Source organism: Dermacentor andersoni, chromosome 1, assembly GCF_023375885.2.
Source record: "Dermacentor andersoni chromosome 1, qqDerAnde1_hic_scaffold, whole genome shotgun sequence".
Taxonomy (NCBI): domain Eukaryota; kingdom Metazoa; phylum Arthropoda; class Arachnida; order Ixodida; family Ixodidae; genus Dermacentor; species Dermacentor andersoni.
Genome location: NC_092814.1, coordinates 336551401 through 336566954, shown reverse-complemented (window position 1 = coordinate 336566954; position 15554 = coordinate 336551401). Strand labels below are relative to the sequence as shown.

Genomic DNA, 15554 nt, shown 5'->3' with positions numbered 1-15554 from the left:
TTGTTTAACCCTTGAGGATCACATATTGCAGGGAAATGTGTGTCCCCAATTTAAGGGTTATGTATGTTTTAGGGGTGTGCAAACACTCAAAACTTTTGAATAATGAATATAATGGCGTCCTATTCGATTTGGTCTTTGTCTCGAATAGTCACTATTCGTAAATGCGACTTCAAATTCTTTTCAGATATCTCAAAATACCAATCAAACATAAAATTAGAACAAAAGTACGGTAAATTATCACCTCCAAGAACGTAGTATAGACATAAAACGTGGGAACTTGTGTAGTAGAGCAGGCTATGTCACTTAGGTAGCTGTACTTTAGAGGCTGTACAGCTATCATTCATGCTTACAAGAGTCCTGTGCATGTGAGGATACTACTTGTTTGCTTCTCTATTTGTGCTTTTACAGTGCAGTCCACTTATAACGATATCGAGAAAGACGAAAAATATGATCGTTATAACCGATGATCGCTATATCTGGACTGCAGTTATAAAAAAAAAAAAAAAAAACGCGGAACATACCTTTGCAGCTCCGAACTCGAATTCGCTACTTGCTCTAAAGAATAGATGATGTAGAAAGTCGGCTGTGAAAAACAAACTTTATTTGTAGCGCCAATGACCGTGTCAAGGGTTAGGCGCGCCGAAATAGTCCGAAATCTGCACTTGCTTTTGCAGCAGCTTCAGCTTCACAACCGCGGTGTGCATGGATTCCAGCTGCTGCGCGAACACTGGCGGCAATCCTTTGGCATGCATAAAATCAATTAAGGAGTCGATCGACGACAGTGCACTTTGCGTGGACATCGTGGTCGGGGTCAAGGAGCCACTGCCAATCTCGTTGTCACTGTCGCTGCTGCCGTCGCCACCGTCGCACAACTTTGCCGTCTGTCGAGACAGCACATCTTCGGCGATCGCCTCGTCGGTGACCTCATCGCAGAACGAGGCAGCACTGTCTGCAGTCAAAAACTCCTCCATCGACGCACCACCTGTGTCACCAGTAGGAACGAGCTCCCAGAGCTCGGTTATGTCGGCCGCTTCCACAGTGTTGGTCTCAGTGGGTTGGGGAAGTTCGTCCTGACGCACAAAGCCCGCCTTTTTGAAGCAGTTGTATATGGTTGACTGCTTTACTTCATACCATGCACCGTAAACGAAGCGCACGGCTTTCAAAAGGCTGATCTTCAGGTCAGGGGGCCCGTCTGCATGACCCGACGTTCCAGGAGCTGCGCGGTCAATGGCTAAAATTAGCCACTCCAGCATGCGCCGCCGATACAGGACTTTAAAGTTGGCGATCACGCCGGCGTCCAACGGCTGAAGGCCTGCCGTAGTATTCGGAGGCAGAAACATCAATTCTACAGATGTTAGCTTCGGGTTAACGCTGTGTGCGCTACAGTTGTCAAGTAGCAACACTACTTTTCTTCCTTGGCCTTCAATTAAACTGTCGAACTCGAGCAGCCATTCTTCGAACAGGTCGCGGGTCATCCAAGCCTTCTTGTTGCTGCGATAGCGGACCGGGATGTGCTGATTCTTAAAGCACGTTGGCTTCTTTGATCGCCCGATCATGAAAGGCTTGAGACGATGGCTCCCGTCCATGCTAACGCACAGCAACACGGTCACCCTAAGTTTCGAGTGCTTCCCGCCGGGGCATCGATCTCCTTTAAGAGCGTGAGTCTTCGACGGCAACATTTGAAAAAACAAAGCAGTTTCATCGCAATTATATATGTCCTTCTCCGCGTAGCGCTCCAGCACGCTGGGCAGCTTTGTCTGCAGCCACTGCTGCTTTGCCTCTGTGTCCAAAGACGCCGCTTCCCCTACCACGTTTTTGTAAACGATTCCGTGCCGCTCTTTAAAGCGCTGAATCCAGCCTCCCCCAGACTCAAAATTTGGCCGTCCCAGAAGAAAAGCGAAGTTTTTCGCTTTGGTGGCAAGTATTGGCCCACTAATACCGTATTTACACGATTGTAAGTCGACCCCTTTTTTTAAATTTGGAAGTCTGAAGTTGGGGGGTCGACTTACAATCGAAACAGAAACATGGCCCCGCCAAAAAAAGCGATACCAACGGGAGCTTCAATGTAGTTAGAATTTTATGTTTGCTCTATGGCCCTACCCGTATCTTTTCGCTATCCCGCGTGTTTGTTCGCTTTTCGGAAGGGTTTTTCAACATTTTTGAGTTTTACAGTGCATGCAACACTCATGGGGGGGTGTCGATAGTTGATGGAAGCGCCGCTGTTCCCATTTGCGGCGGCACCCTCAGAACGGCGGCGCTTGCGGGGAGTATCGGTAGTTCATGGAAGAGCAGACACCGCTCGCTGGTTTCTCTTTCTCGGTTTGAAGTAGTACACTCTAGTTTGAAGGCATTGGAATTGGCATGGTATTGGTTTGACGCGTTCCACTTGACTGCCGGCTACGTGCTACTTCTATGCTTCCCCAGTCGTCATGAGTGCTCCAGGCCCACTAATCGTTCGGCACTCGTTCACAGCAGCGTTCAAGAGGGCTGCCATCCTTTACGCCGATGAAACAAATCACTGCACAGCGGGCCGCAATTTCGGTGTTTCTAAACGGGTGGTGCGAGAGTGGCGACTGCAGCGAAGCGAAATTTTCACCTGTGACGACAAGTGAGAAATTTCCCACGTGCCAAAGTCTGGACGCTTTCCGGAGCTGTAGCCTAAGCTTGCGGCGTACGTCGCTGAAATCCGTGATCTGTCTCTGCCAGTGGAGTGCGACGTAGTCATGAAACAAGCCCGGACCTTCGCCTTAATTTTAAGGTTCTGCTCCGCTGCGAGTACGAGTGGCTGGCGGCAGAAGACTGCGAAATTACGCCAATCGGACCTGTCAAAAGAGCCTCCCTGACGGCTGCGTGTAGTTGGGTGCATTTGGCGTGGGCTGCTGTTCTGCAATATGTCCTGGTGCGGTCGTTTGCCAAATTTGAAATTTCGCTGGACCACGACGCGCTGTGGGACCGCAGCAATGATGACAATGGCGGCACTAGTGAAGACGAGTAGCCCAGTGACCATGTCAGCTACTAATAAATTTTCGTTATCGAATGCGCCCTCGGGTATGCTCTCTTATTTTTTTTTTCGGTCACGCGATATGGGGGGGTCGACTTACATTCGAGTCGACTTACAATCGTGTAAATACGGTAGGCACATTATGCGCACGGGTTGTGATGAACCACTGGTAAAGCGCCTCTTCAACATCGGCGTACAAAGGGTCTCTAACCCTTTTCCGCTGATCGGCATGGCCGCCGATAGCTCCTGCCTTCACAATCGCGGTGCTCCCGGTTTTCAAGATGGTTGATATCGTCGACTGGGCGAGCTCATATTTCTTCACGAGGGCGCTCACCTTGAAGCCGCGTCGAGAGTCCTGCAAAATATCCATCTTCATGTCAAGCGACACAGCTTTACGCTTTCTCGGCGCCATCTTCGAACTGGGTTGTACCGTTGGTCACGTTGGTTGCACGCTGCTTCGGTGGCGTCAGTCTGCTATCGCGAGAGAGAGAGACTGAGTGCGGGACGAGCGCTACCGCGCCGCTTTGCTTGTTGCTTTTTTTTTCTCTCTCTCTTTCGGAGCAACTGTGGCCTACGCGCATAGCAGCTAGCGCCATCTTGTGGTGCGCTGCGCCAACGTTGGCTGCGCCTACTCGTGCGCGGGCGGGGCGAGACGCGCTGCGCGGTAATGGCGGCAGATACGAACTTACGGAGGTAAACATCGCCTCGTCTCAACATCGTTCGTTTCAGGGAATTAAGCAATGCAAATGTTACGATTATTTTGCACGGGAAAAGCCATCTGGGCGGCAATATTTTGATCGTTATATCTGATATGCGGTGAATAACCTATCGTTATAAATGGTTTTTTTCCCCATAGACCTAATGCATAAAATGACACTCTCATGTCGACCCATCGTTATAACCGATATATCGTTATATGTGGTATCGTTATAAGTGGACTGCACTGTACAGGTTGTCTACCAACCGGGAAAACTGGGAATTCTCGGGGATTTTGCATAGTGGGGAAATACTCAGGGAAAACTCAGGAAGTTTGTGCTTATATCTGGGAAAACTAGCTGTAATTTTATTGATAGGGAATGAAAGTTGCATGAATACTGGCTCGAGTAACAGAGGAATAGTCTTTGACGTCATGTCATTGGCTGGCGTTTCCAGTGTACTGTGAATGAACGATTTTCCGGACACCCAATTTTTGGGACATGCCCGATAATTAGGACAGCTTCACGGCGCCACCACGTGCTCCATAGAGTCAATGTATAAGAAACTCTGAAATTTGTGTCACAAGAACCCTCGCCGTCCAATTTTCCGGACTTTTTGCCGTGACTGCAGGTCCAAAACGGCATTAATCAAAACCACCACCACCACCATTTTAATTATCTCGTCGCCTCGAACCGGCGCTCTCACACGCAGATCCTGTAGCCACCACCGTGGCAACGCTAGGCCGAGCTGTTTTGACGTTCGATATTAAGCTCAGGGTGTCTACCAACCGGGAAAACTGGGAATTCTCATGGATTTTTAGTCTGGAAAAACTTGGGAAATATGTGCCTCTATCAGAGAAAATTAGCTGTAATTTTATTGAAAGGATCGAAAGTTGCGGTAATACTGGCTCAAGTAACAGACAGGAATCGTAATGAATCGTCTTTGGCGCCCTGTCGTCGGTTAGAAGAGTGTCAGTGTACAGTCAATGACCAACTTTCCGGATGCCCGATAATTGGACGGCTTTGTGGCACCACCACGTACCCGATAGAGTAAATGTACTATCAGAACGTCTGAAATTCTGGACGCAAGAACCATTTGCCGTCCCATTTTCCGGACTTTTTGCCGTGACCGCAGGTCCGAAACGGCATTACTGAAATCCACCACTGCTGCCGTTTTGATTACCTCGCTGCCTCGAACCGGCGCTCTCGCACGCAGATCCACTGGCAGCCATAGCCACCACTGCGGCAATGCTAGGTCTAGCTGCTTCGACGTTCGCTATTAAGCTTCTTGCCGTGTTTTTCATTGAAAGAATTCGCTGCTGTCAGCAATGGCACCGACTCCGCCTTTGTGGTCCTTGCGGTTGGCTTAGAAGCTTCGAAAGTACGGTGCATTGCATGATGCCAGTTCCCGAAAGTCAGCTTCGCCTCTTTACAGGAATGTTACTTGGTGAACCACACTCAAAGGTATTGCAGTGAAGCATAACAAGCATGGGAAGGGGCTATTGCCACGGGACACAGTATGTATTCCTTCATTATACACGCGTGCACCCGGTATCTCCTGTCACAGTACGAGCACCGATATGCCCAATACGTGTACCGACAGGCCTTCAGAGCGTTTCCGAATGTGCCTGTGGCAGTTTGAGCCCTTAAGGGCAGTAAATGACATGCATATTTTTAGACGTTTTCGCGGCCCCTAAGGATTTTGTATTGTCACGTGGTGGTGACGTTGAATAACACAGTAGCAATACTGTGAACGACAAGACTTACTTTTATTGGGCGAACCTGTGCCCACAAAACAGGCTACACTTATAGCACAACGATAGCGGCGAACACGGTCGGCGTTCGTCGAAAATCTGATCAGCGGGTCAAGAGCATCGGTTTCTATAGATCAGTCGTCGAATGTTGCAGATTAACTGATGGGACCCGCGTGTCTTCCACAGAGTTCTACACTATTCGCGTCGCGCATACATGCAATCAGATTACACAAGTTGCAGTGAAAGACAGTGGACGGAACCATCAATAACATTCCAGAAACTTCTTCTACATGCAGGCGCGTCCTGCGCTGCGCGATAACATTTCTTAGCAGCCAAACGTGGTCGCCCGATAGAGATAAGTACACGTGTCATTACCCCCCCCTCTTAAAAAGCATCGACCCGATGCTGCAAACAAACGAAAGTAATAAAAAAAGAAGCACTCGTAGCAAACAACAAAATAAGGAAGTTCGTCAGCGTCCATAAAAGGGCTTAAGGCGCACCACCTGGACCACTTCAGATCGGGCGCGGCGCCGTTGTGAATGCAAAATGCCGTCTGGCACGACCTCATAGTCCAGTGAGCCAATACGTCGGATCACCTTGTAGGGTCCGAAATAGCGTCGCAGTAGTTTCTCACTGAGCCCTCGTCGGCGTATCGGGGTCCATACCCAAACACGATCGCCGGGCTGGTACTCGACGAAGCGTCGTTGGAGGTTGTAGTGTCGGCTGTCGGTCCTCTGCTGGTTCTTGATCCGCAGGTGGGCGAGCTGTCGGGCTTCTTCGGCGCGCTGGAGATAGGTAGCGACGTCAAGGTTCTCCTCGTCAGTGACGTGCGGCAGCATGGCATCGAGCGTCGTCGTCGGGTTCCTGCCGTAGACCAGCTTGAACGGCGTGATCTGTGTTGTTTCTTGCACCGCCGTGTTGTAAGCGAATGTTACGTACGGCGGGACGGCATCCCAGGTCTTGTGTTCGACGTCGACGTACATCGCTAGCATGTCGGTGAGGGTCTTATTCAGCCGCTCCGTAAGACCATTCGTCTGCGGGTGGTAGGCCGTTCTCCTCCTGTGCCTTGTCTGACTGTATTTGAGAATGGCTTGGGTGAGCTCCACTGTAAAGGCCGTTCCTCTGTCGGTGATGAGGACTTCTGGGGCGCCATGTCGCATCAGGATGTTTTCGACAAAGAATTTCGCCACTTCGGCTGCGCTACCTTTCGGCAGTGCTTTAGTTTCAGCGAAGCGGGTGAGGTAGTCCGTCGCCACGACGATCCACTTATTTCCGGTTGTTGACGTCGGAAAGGGTCCCAGCAAGTCCATCCCGATCTGCTGGAATGGTCGGCAAGGAGGCTCGATTAGCTGTAGTAATCCGGCTGGCTTTGTCGGCGGTGTCTTGCGTCGCTGACAGTCTCGGCATGTTCTGACATAACGGGAGACGTCGGCGGTCAGGCGCGGCCAATAATACTTTTCTTGTATCCTCGATACTGTCCGGGAAAATCCGAGGTGTCCAGCGGTCGGATCGTCACGTAGGGCGTGCAATACTTCTCCACGAAGTCCTGACGGGACAACAAGAAGGTAGTTGGCGCGGACTGGTGAGAAGTTCTTCTTCACGAGTAGATTATTTTGAAGCGTGAAGGAAGCTATTCCGCGCTTAAATGCCCTGGGGACAACGTCGGTGTGCCCTTCCAAATATTCGACGAGGCTTTTTAGCTCCGGGTCTGCCCGTTGCTGTTCAGCGAAGTCTTCCGCGCTTATCATTCCAAAGAAGGCGTCATTCTCGTCGTCTTGCGGCGGGGGGTCAATGGGGGCGCGTGATAGGCAATCGGCATCGGAGTGTTTTTGTCCGGACTTGTAGGTTACAGTGATGTTGTATTCTTGTAGTCTGAGGCTCCACCGCGCCAGTCGTCCTGGAGGATCCTTTATATTCGCTAGCCAACACTACGCGTGATGGTCACGCACGACTTTGAATGGCCTGCAATAAAGATAAGGGTGAAATTTAGGTGTAGCCCAAACGATGGCGAGGCATTCCTTTTCTGTCGTAGAATAGTTGCCTTCTGCTTTTGACAGCGACCGGCTAGCGTAAGCTATCACCTGTTCGACTCCGTTTCTCCTCTGGACTAGAACGGCACCGAGGCCTAGGCTACTGGTGGCAGTATGGATTTCTGTATCGGCGTACTCGTCGAAGTGCGCAAGTACCGGCGGCGACTGCATGCGTCGTTTGAGTTCTTCAAATGCATCGGCCTGCGGCGTATCCCACTTGAACTCAACATCACATTTAGTTAGACGTGTCAACGGCTCGGCAATGCGTGAAAAGTCCTTGACAAAGCGCCTGTAGTAGGCAGACATGCCAAGGAATCTACGCACTGCCTTGTTGATTGATTGCGGGAACTGTGCGATTGCAGCTGTCTTTTGCGGGTCTGGACGGACACCAGATTTGCTGATTACGTGGCCTGAGTAAGCCCTGACGACTTGATGGCCTCTAGTACTGTCGCAAGCCGCTCGAGGTGATCGTCGAAATTTCCGGCGAAGACGACGACGTCATCCAAGCAAACGAGACAGGTCTGCCACTTCAATCCTGCTAACACCGTGTCCATGACGCGCTGGAACGTTGCAGGCGCCGAGCACAGTCCGAATGGCATAACCTTGAACTCGTAGAGGCCGTCTGGGTTGATGAAGGTGGTCATTTCGCGATCTCTTTCGTCGACTTCTATTTGCCAATAGCCAGACTTGAGGTCCATCGACAAGAAGTATTTAGCGTTGCAGAGCCGATCCAATGCGTCATCTATTCGTGGGAGGGGGTATACGTCCTTCTTCGTGATCTTGTTCAGACGACGATAATCGACACAGAAATGTAGGGTTCCGTCCTTTTTCTTTACCAGGACAACAGGGGATGCCCACGGGCTTTCCGACGGCTGGATGATGTCGTTGCACAGCATTTCGTCGACTTGTTCTCTTATAGCTGCCCGTTCTCGTTGGCGAAACTTGGTAAGGGCTCTGGTGGAGTGGTTGAGCACACTCCTCGGTGATTATGCGATGCTTGGCGACTGGTATTTGTCGAATCCTCGATGACATCGAAAAGCAGCCTTTGTATCGTCGGAGCAGACTTCTGAGCTGCTGTTGCTTAATCACGGGGAGACCTGGATTAATGTCGTAGTCTGGTTCAGGAACCATCGTCGTCGGGGTAGATGCGGCGGAATCCGAGAGGACAAACGCATTACTGGTTTCCAGAATTTCCTCGATGTACGCTATCGTCGTGCCCTGGTTGATGTGCTTGAACTCCTGGCTGAAGTTTGTCAGCAACACTTCAGTTTTTCCTCCATGCAGTCGAGCGATCCCTCTTGCGACGCAAATTTCACGGTCGAGCAGTAGACGTTGGTCGCCTTCGATGACGCCTTCTACGTCAGCAGATGTTTCGGTGCCGACCGAAATAACAATGCTGGAGCGAGGCGGGATGCTCACTTGAGCTTCGCGCACACTCAAGGCACGGTGACTAGGAAAGCTCTCCGGCGGCATCGCATGATCTTCCGACAGCGTTATTGACTTCGACTTCAGGTCGATGATTGCGCCGTGTTGGTTCACGAAGTCCATGCCGAGAATGACTCGCTCCTGCTTGGGGCTGCGGTAACTGAGGTTGCACCTCAGGAACTCTAAGCGATCGCTGAACCTCATCTTTCACGACGTCGACGATCGAGGCCAATTGAGGCTGCGATGAAGGCAGGACCTTGCGCAGTTCTTCGCGCACAATGGCCCTGATGGTCTCTTGAAGGTCGTCGGAACCCAGTCCTTGGATGGCGTACTGCGGTGCGAGCCCCTGGCGGTTATATTGCCGGGTGCGCATCTCCAGAGTTTTCTCGATCGTCGATGCCTGTGTAGAAAACTCAGCTACCGTCTTCGGCGGGTTACGAATAAGTCCGGCGAAAAGTTCTTGCTTGACGCCCCGCAGCAGGAAGCGGACTTTTTTCTCCTCCGACATTTCCGGGTCGGCGTGCTGGAAAAGACGGGCCATCTCCTCCGTGAAGATCGCGATCGTCTCGTTTGGCAGCTGCACTCTGGTTTCTAGTAGAGCTTGGGCTCGCTCTTTTCGCACGACGCTTGTAAACGTTTGCAAGAAGCTGCTTCGGAACAGGTCCCACGTCGTTAAGGTGGCTTCTCGATTCTCGAACCAGCTCCTGGCGGCGTCTTCCAATGGGAAATAGACATGCCTCAGCTTGTCGTCGCTGTCCTAACTGTTAAAACGTAGCGACCCTCTCGTACGTCTCCAGCCAGCTTTCCGGGTCCTCAAATGTGGAACCGCGGAACGTCGGTGGCTCCCTAGGCTGCTGCAGAACTATTGGGGCTGCTCCGGCTGCCATTGGGGCTGTCTTCTTGGTTGTCTCTGGTAGAATTCAGTGTTCCGGGGGCAGCTTCTGTAGCCGGCCGCTTGCTCGATGTTCCGGAACGGCGCTGGTGTTGTCTTTGCGGTCCGGGCTTGGATTACGGCTTGTCGGGGGCGTCTGGTACATGAACGTACCCAGCACCTCCACCAGATGTCACGTGGTGGTGACGTTGAATAACACAGTAGCAAAACTGTGAACTACAAAACTAACTTTTATTGGGCGAACCTGTGCCCACAAAACAGGCTACACTTATAGCACAACGATAGCAGCGAACACGGTCGGCGATCGTCGAAAATCTGATCAGCGGGTCAAGCGCGTCGGCTTTTATAGATCAGTCGTCGAATGTTCCAGATTAACCAATGGGACACGCGTGTCTTCCACAGAGTTCTACACTATTCGCGTCGCGCATACATGCAATCAGATTACACAAGTTGCGGTGAAAGACAGTGGACGCAACCATCGATAACATTCCAGAAACTTCTTTTACATGCAGGCGCGTCCTGCGCTGCACGATAACATTTCTTAGGCGGCCAAACGTGGTCGCCCGATAAAGATAAGTACACGTGTCAGTATAATCGGACATGGACTGTGCAACTGACCAAGAAAATGCTTCAAATGGTCCGTGGGGCGAACAAGTGCCGTAAGTATGACAAGAACAGAAAGGACCTACGCATTGAGGAATGAATGGGAAAGGAAGCGTGCTGTCGTTGTTTCGAAGAAGTTTGAGCTCAAACAAAGTGTTGGCTGATGCCGAGATGCAGGTGTCCCTTGTCCAAACCACAATAAACTCTTTAAAGCAGTGAAACACAACACTCAGGCGTCGTTCGCGGGCTGAGAGTATATCAAGACAGTTGAGGTTGACTTACGAGTTGAGAGAGAATCTCAATTGTGACAAAGTTTGAGCTACATACCACTGAGCTTGCCATCAGTTGATAGAAATAGCCCATATTCGAAAATAATTGCTTCTGTATGCATCTCCTTTTTATTCGTAATTGAGAATGTCCAACTCGATTTGCAATTTTTTTCAGACATTTTATTTGCTCTGCATTTTACTAACCCCTCCCTTCTATTCTCTTTTTGAATAACATAAAGACTACTCCTTAGTATTCAAATTGAATTAAGTCGTTCTTTTTTTTTAAATTTTGGATATGCTTACTAGAGAGTCACAGCATCGGGCGATATGGTTTCAGCCAGTTTTGACATGAAACATAGTTCTGCATCACTCAGAGAATTTTGCAAAGGCACTCAAGGAAAACATGGAAAACTCTGGGACTTTGGAAATGTCAACTTGGTAGACACCCTCAAGCTTCTTGCCTTTCGGTGCCGTGGTTTTCATTGAAAGAATTCGCCGCTGTCAGCAATGGCACAAACTCCGGCGCATTGCATAATGCTGGTTCCCGAAAGTCAGCTCCGCCTCAACACAGCAATATTGAGCGGGAAAGCATACGCGAAGTATTGCTGTGAATCTTAAGCGTGGGAAGTGTCAGGCAGGCACAGACGCTCGTTGTTTCATGACCAAGAATGATCCCCTTTATTGTAGCGTCGTAAAATATTGTCACGTGGTAGTGACATTAAAGAACACAGTAGCAATACTGTGAAAGACAAAACTAGCTTTTATTGGGCGAACCTGTGCCCACAAAGACAGGCTACACTTAAAGCGCAACGATAGCGGCGAACACAGTTGGCGATCGGCAAAAATCTGATCAGCGGGTCAAGTGCGTCGGCTTTTACAGATCAGTCATCAAATGTTCCAGAGTAACCGCTGGAACCCGCGTGTCTTCCACAAAGTTCTACATTCGCGTCGCGCGTACATGCAATCAAATTACACAAGTTGCGGGGAAAGACAGCGGATGGAACCATCCATAACATTCCAGAAACTTCTTTTACATGCGAGCACGTCCTGCGCTGTGCGATAGCCTTTGTTAGGTGGTGAGAAGTGGTTGCACGTTAAAGATAAAGAAGTACATGTGTCAATATATAAACAGCCAGAATGATCACATAACTTTTATGAGAACTTGTGCAAAGGAAATGAAAGCATAGCGCTTATCTCAGTGCATGTCAGTGACACAGGCACGCACAATGTGTATCGGGATGACATCTTCCCCATTTTACAAGCATTGTGTCTCTACCAAGAAAGCAAACCACTTTACAAATCAGTCATCGATATCGAGTCTTTTTGGAGCTCGTACGACGCACCCATATCAAGTCGTTCGTTGCTTTGGTCTTGAAGTTTCGTTTCATGGAAGGGTCTCTTGGGTGTCAGACAGTTGTTTAGCCACGATGCCCTCTTTGTCGGTCGTGTCCGTTGGCTGGCTGCTTTGTTGATCCTGTTTGGCCGGCAGGGGACTGATTTCTCCTCCATTTGGGAGCAGGAACAGATGAAGTCTGTTTCTGCATACGGTTCTGCCTGCAGTCTGGACCCAGCAGGATCTCGGTGTCGAGGGAGGACGAAGTACTGTGCCCTCAGCGTTTCTGTCTCGAAGCCGTATTTGGTTGCCTGCGAATAGACTGGGAAGAGGTCATGCAGCATGACGTCTGTCGAAATATATCTTTTCTTTTTGTCTGTATTTTTCGCCCTGCTTTTTCCAAGAAACGCTTACTAATCGCAGCTTTAGCACGGATGGCATGAATGGCATTTGTGAGTGTAAGCGGCAGCTCATTAGCAGTTGCGCTGGGCTATAGCTGGTTGCACCTGGTGAGTTTCTATAGTTCAGCAATGCAATGCAGGGGTCCTGTGCTTTCTTCAGTAGTCTTTTGAGAGTCTCTACCACGCACTTAGCTTTCCCATTAGCTTGTGGGTAACGAGGGCTCAATGTGATATGCTTGAAGCCGTAGTTTCTTGCAACATTAATAAAAGAAAATGAGCTGAACTGTGGTCCATTGTTTGATATTACCGTTTTCGTTATCCCATGCCTGGCGACGATGCTTTTCAGATGTTGGATGACCACCTCTGATGATGTTCCTCGATTCAACAGGCCAGCTCAGGATACCTGGAGTGGTAATCGACAAGATAGACAGCTCCTTTCAGCTCAAATAAATCAATTCCCATTTTCTCCTATGGAAGCTCCATTGTTTCAGATGGGATCATTGGTTTGGAAAATTGGGTGCACTCTGAGGCGCAAGCTTGACAGTTTCCTACAATTCTTGCGCTTTCCTGGCTAATTCCAGGCCACCAGACTGACTCTTTACATTCGCGCAGCAGCGGGCAATGCCTTTGTGCCTCTCGTGGACTCTTTGAAGCATTTCTTTCCACAGCGATAGTGGAATTACTAGTCTGTAGTCCTTCAGAAGCAACTGCTTGCAAACCGTGATGTTGCCACAATGCGCCCAGAAGGGTTTAAGAACTTGCGGTAGCCGGTCCTTTGTGGGCCGCCCTTGCATGCAAGCTTCAAGCAACGATATGCATTCAGGGTCCATTGCCTGCTCTGAGCGTATGCAGTGGAGCATGTCATCTGAGAGCTCATATTCAACTTCTCTGTCCACGTGAGATGAGACGTCAGCTTCAGACAGTTCTACGATAGACCATCCCATGTTCATCACTCTAGGCCGAGAAAGAGTGTCCGCAGTAGCAATAGTTTTATTGGGACGTCTGTAAGTGTGAATGAATACCACAATAAACGCATTCTGAACCTTTGGATTCTTGGTGGAAAAGAATCGAGAGGATCGCGACCCAGTAGTAGGAGAGGCTTGTGGTATGTCTTAAATAGAAACGTGAGGCCTCTCAGAAATTCGCCGAAGCGTTCTGCTGCCTAGGTCAAAGCCAATGCTTCCTTTTCAATCTGTAAATCCCTCTGCTCTGTTGTGAGCGACCTGGAGGCATATGCTATGGACGTGTTTCGCTAGATGGGTGTTCCTGGAGTAATACGGTGTCTGCCAATACAATTGTTGGGTCCCTGGAGTTGTACCTTGCCAGGCATCTGCTTGAGCTGAGAGTAGTCTTGATCTTTTCGAAAGCTTCCTCTTGTTGATTACCCCAAGACCAGTCACTGTCTTTGTTGAGAAGGCTGCGTAGAGGCGCATATGTAGACGCAGCATCAGGAAGAAACCTTGCGAGGTGGTTCATCATGCCTAATAAGGAACGAACGTCAGCAATGTTTCCGAGTCGGGGCAACTCCATGATTGCCCCGACTTTCTCAGGATCTGGGCGCACACCATTGGTGTCGAAGATCATGCCCAGGAACGCTACCTGCTCAACAGAGAAAAATTTTTCCCTTTTAAGGGTTACTCCTGTTGCAGTCAGTCAAGCACCTTACAAAGGCCGTTGTCATGTTTCACTTTGTTCTTGCTGTACACCAGAATGTCGTCCATTTAGTTCAGTATGCCGTCTAGGCCGTCCAAGACCTGTGAGAACTTTGAAAAATTTCTGGTGCAGATGTTATCCCGAACGGTAACCTGCAGTAGCAGTACCGCCCATACGGCATAATGAAAGTCGTGAGTTTCTGACACTCTTTGGAAAGCTTTAGCCGGTAGAACCGAGAATTGGCATCTAGTTTAGAGAAAACCATCGCTTCCTGGAAGCTTCCCATGACTTACTCTACCATTGGTAGCTGATGACGCTCCCATCTGACAAGCTGGTTAGGTTAAGTCAACGCAGATTCTTACCGCTCCAGGCGGTTTCATTACTGGAACAAAAGGAGCACACCATTCTGTGGGTTCTTCAACCTTTTGTATCATTCCTTCTCGTTCTAGCCTGTCCAGTTCTTCCTTGACCTTTTCCTTCATAGGAATAGGAATCCGTCGGGATGTAGTATGGGGTTGCATTTGGCACAAGGCGTATGGTATGTTCCCCAGGTATGTAACCTGTGCCTTGGAACATCTTAGGATACCTGCTTACGATGTCGTCAGTGGTCTCTGAACAATTCCTATGGCATTGGTAGCTGGTAGTTCCAACAAGGGCATGCGCAAGTTGTGCATGACATAAATGGTTTGCTGTGAACAGTTTCCAAGCTACTTCAGCGTCAAACTTTCCGATCGTACAGATGCTTGCGTTGTTCGGGCCTTTAAGATTGCCTGCCTTGTCCAGAGAATGCGGAAGGAAAGGAAAATTGTCACCAACAACGGTCACTTTGATGCCTGTATGTACTTTCATACAGAGCTGGTCGTTTGTCAGTACCGTGACAAAATGCTCAGATGGTGTGTTCGCCGATTGCTCGACTGTGCTGACTGCCAAGAAATTTCTTATCACTTCGACAATGCCGTCAAGATTCCCATCTGCTTGCTTCTTTTTTTCGGAACGCCTTTTCGAAGTGGCCCAACTTTCAGCAAAATCTGCATCTTGTTGCGTTGGGCAACCACTTCTCGGATGTAATGGTCCGGTGCAGAAACTGCAGTACTTTTGACCATAAGCTGGCTTTGGACCGCGTGTGAATGTGCTCTTTCCAACGGTTTTCTTGGGCTTTAGTGCGGCGACGCAAGCTTCTGGGATCGCGCCCTCATGCTCTTTTAGCTTGGTTTGCTGTTTCTTTACGGATTCACTTGTGCGCGCGTTTGCCAAAGCAGTGTTCATCGTGAGCTTAGGATCCATCTGTAGTTCTTCTGAGACAACCTGGTCCCATAGAAGCGAACCCTTCTTAGGTGTTCCTTCATGTCTTTGAACTCGTATCTGTCTGCTAGCCTGTTAAGCTCGGTTGCAAACTGGTCTACTGTTTCTCCCAGTTGTTGGCAGCGTAAATTAAAGCGAGCACTCTCGTAGACTGTTCTTGGTGTGGACGAAATAGCCCTCAAATTTAGACGTCACG

General features: G+C 49.6%; 1 long non-coding RNA gene across 1 annotated transcript in view; it reads right to left on the bottom strand.

Annotated features, from left to right (window-relative positions):
* Positions 1 to 3058: 3058 nt before the first annotated feature.
* Positions 3059 to 15554, bottom strand: part of LOC140215358 (uncharacterized) — a 93293-nt gene continuing 80797 nt past the window's right edge. Inside the window, exon 2 of the long non-coding RNA XR_011892314.1 lies at positions 3059 to 3112. This is a non-coding gene — a long non-coding RNA (uncharacterized lncRNA). The remainder of the gene's footprint in view (positions 3113 to 15554) is intronic.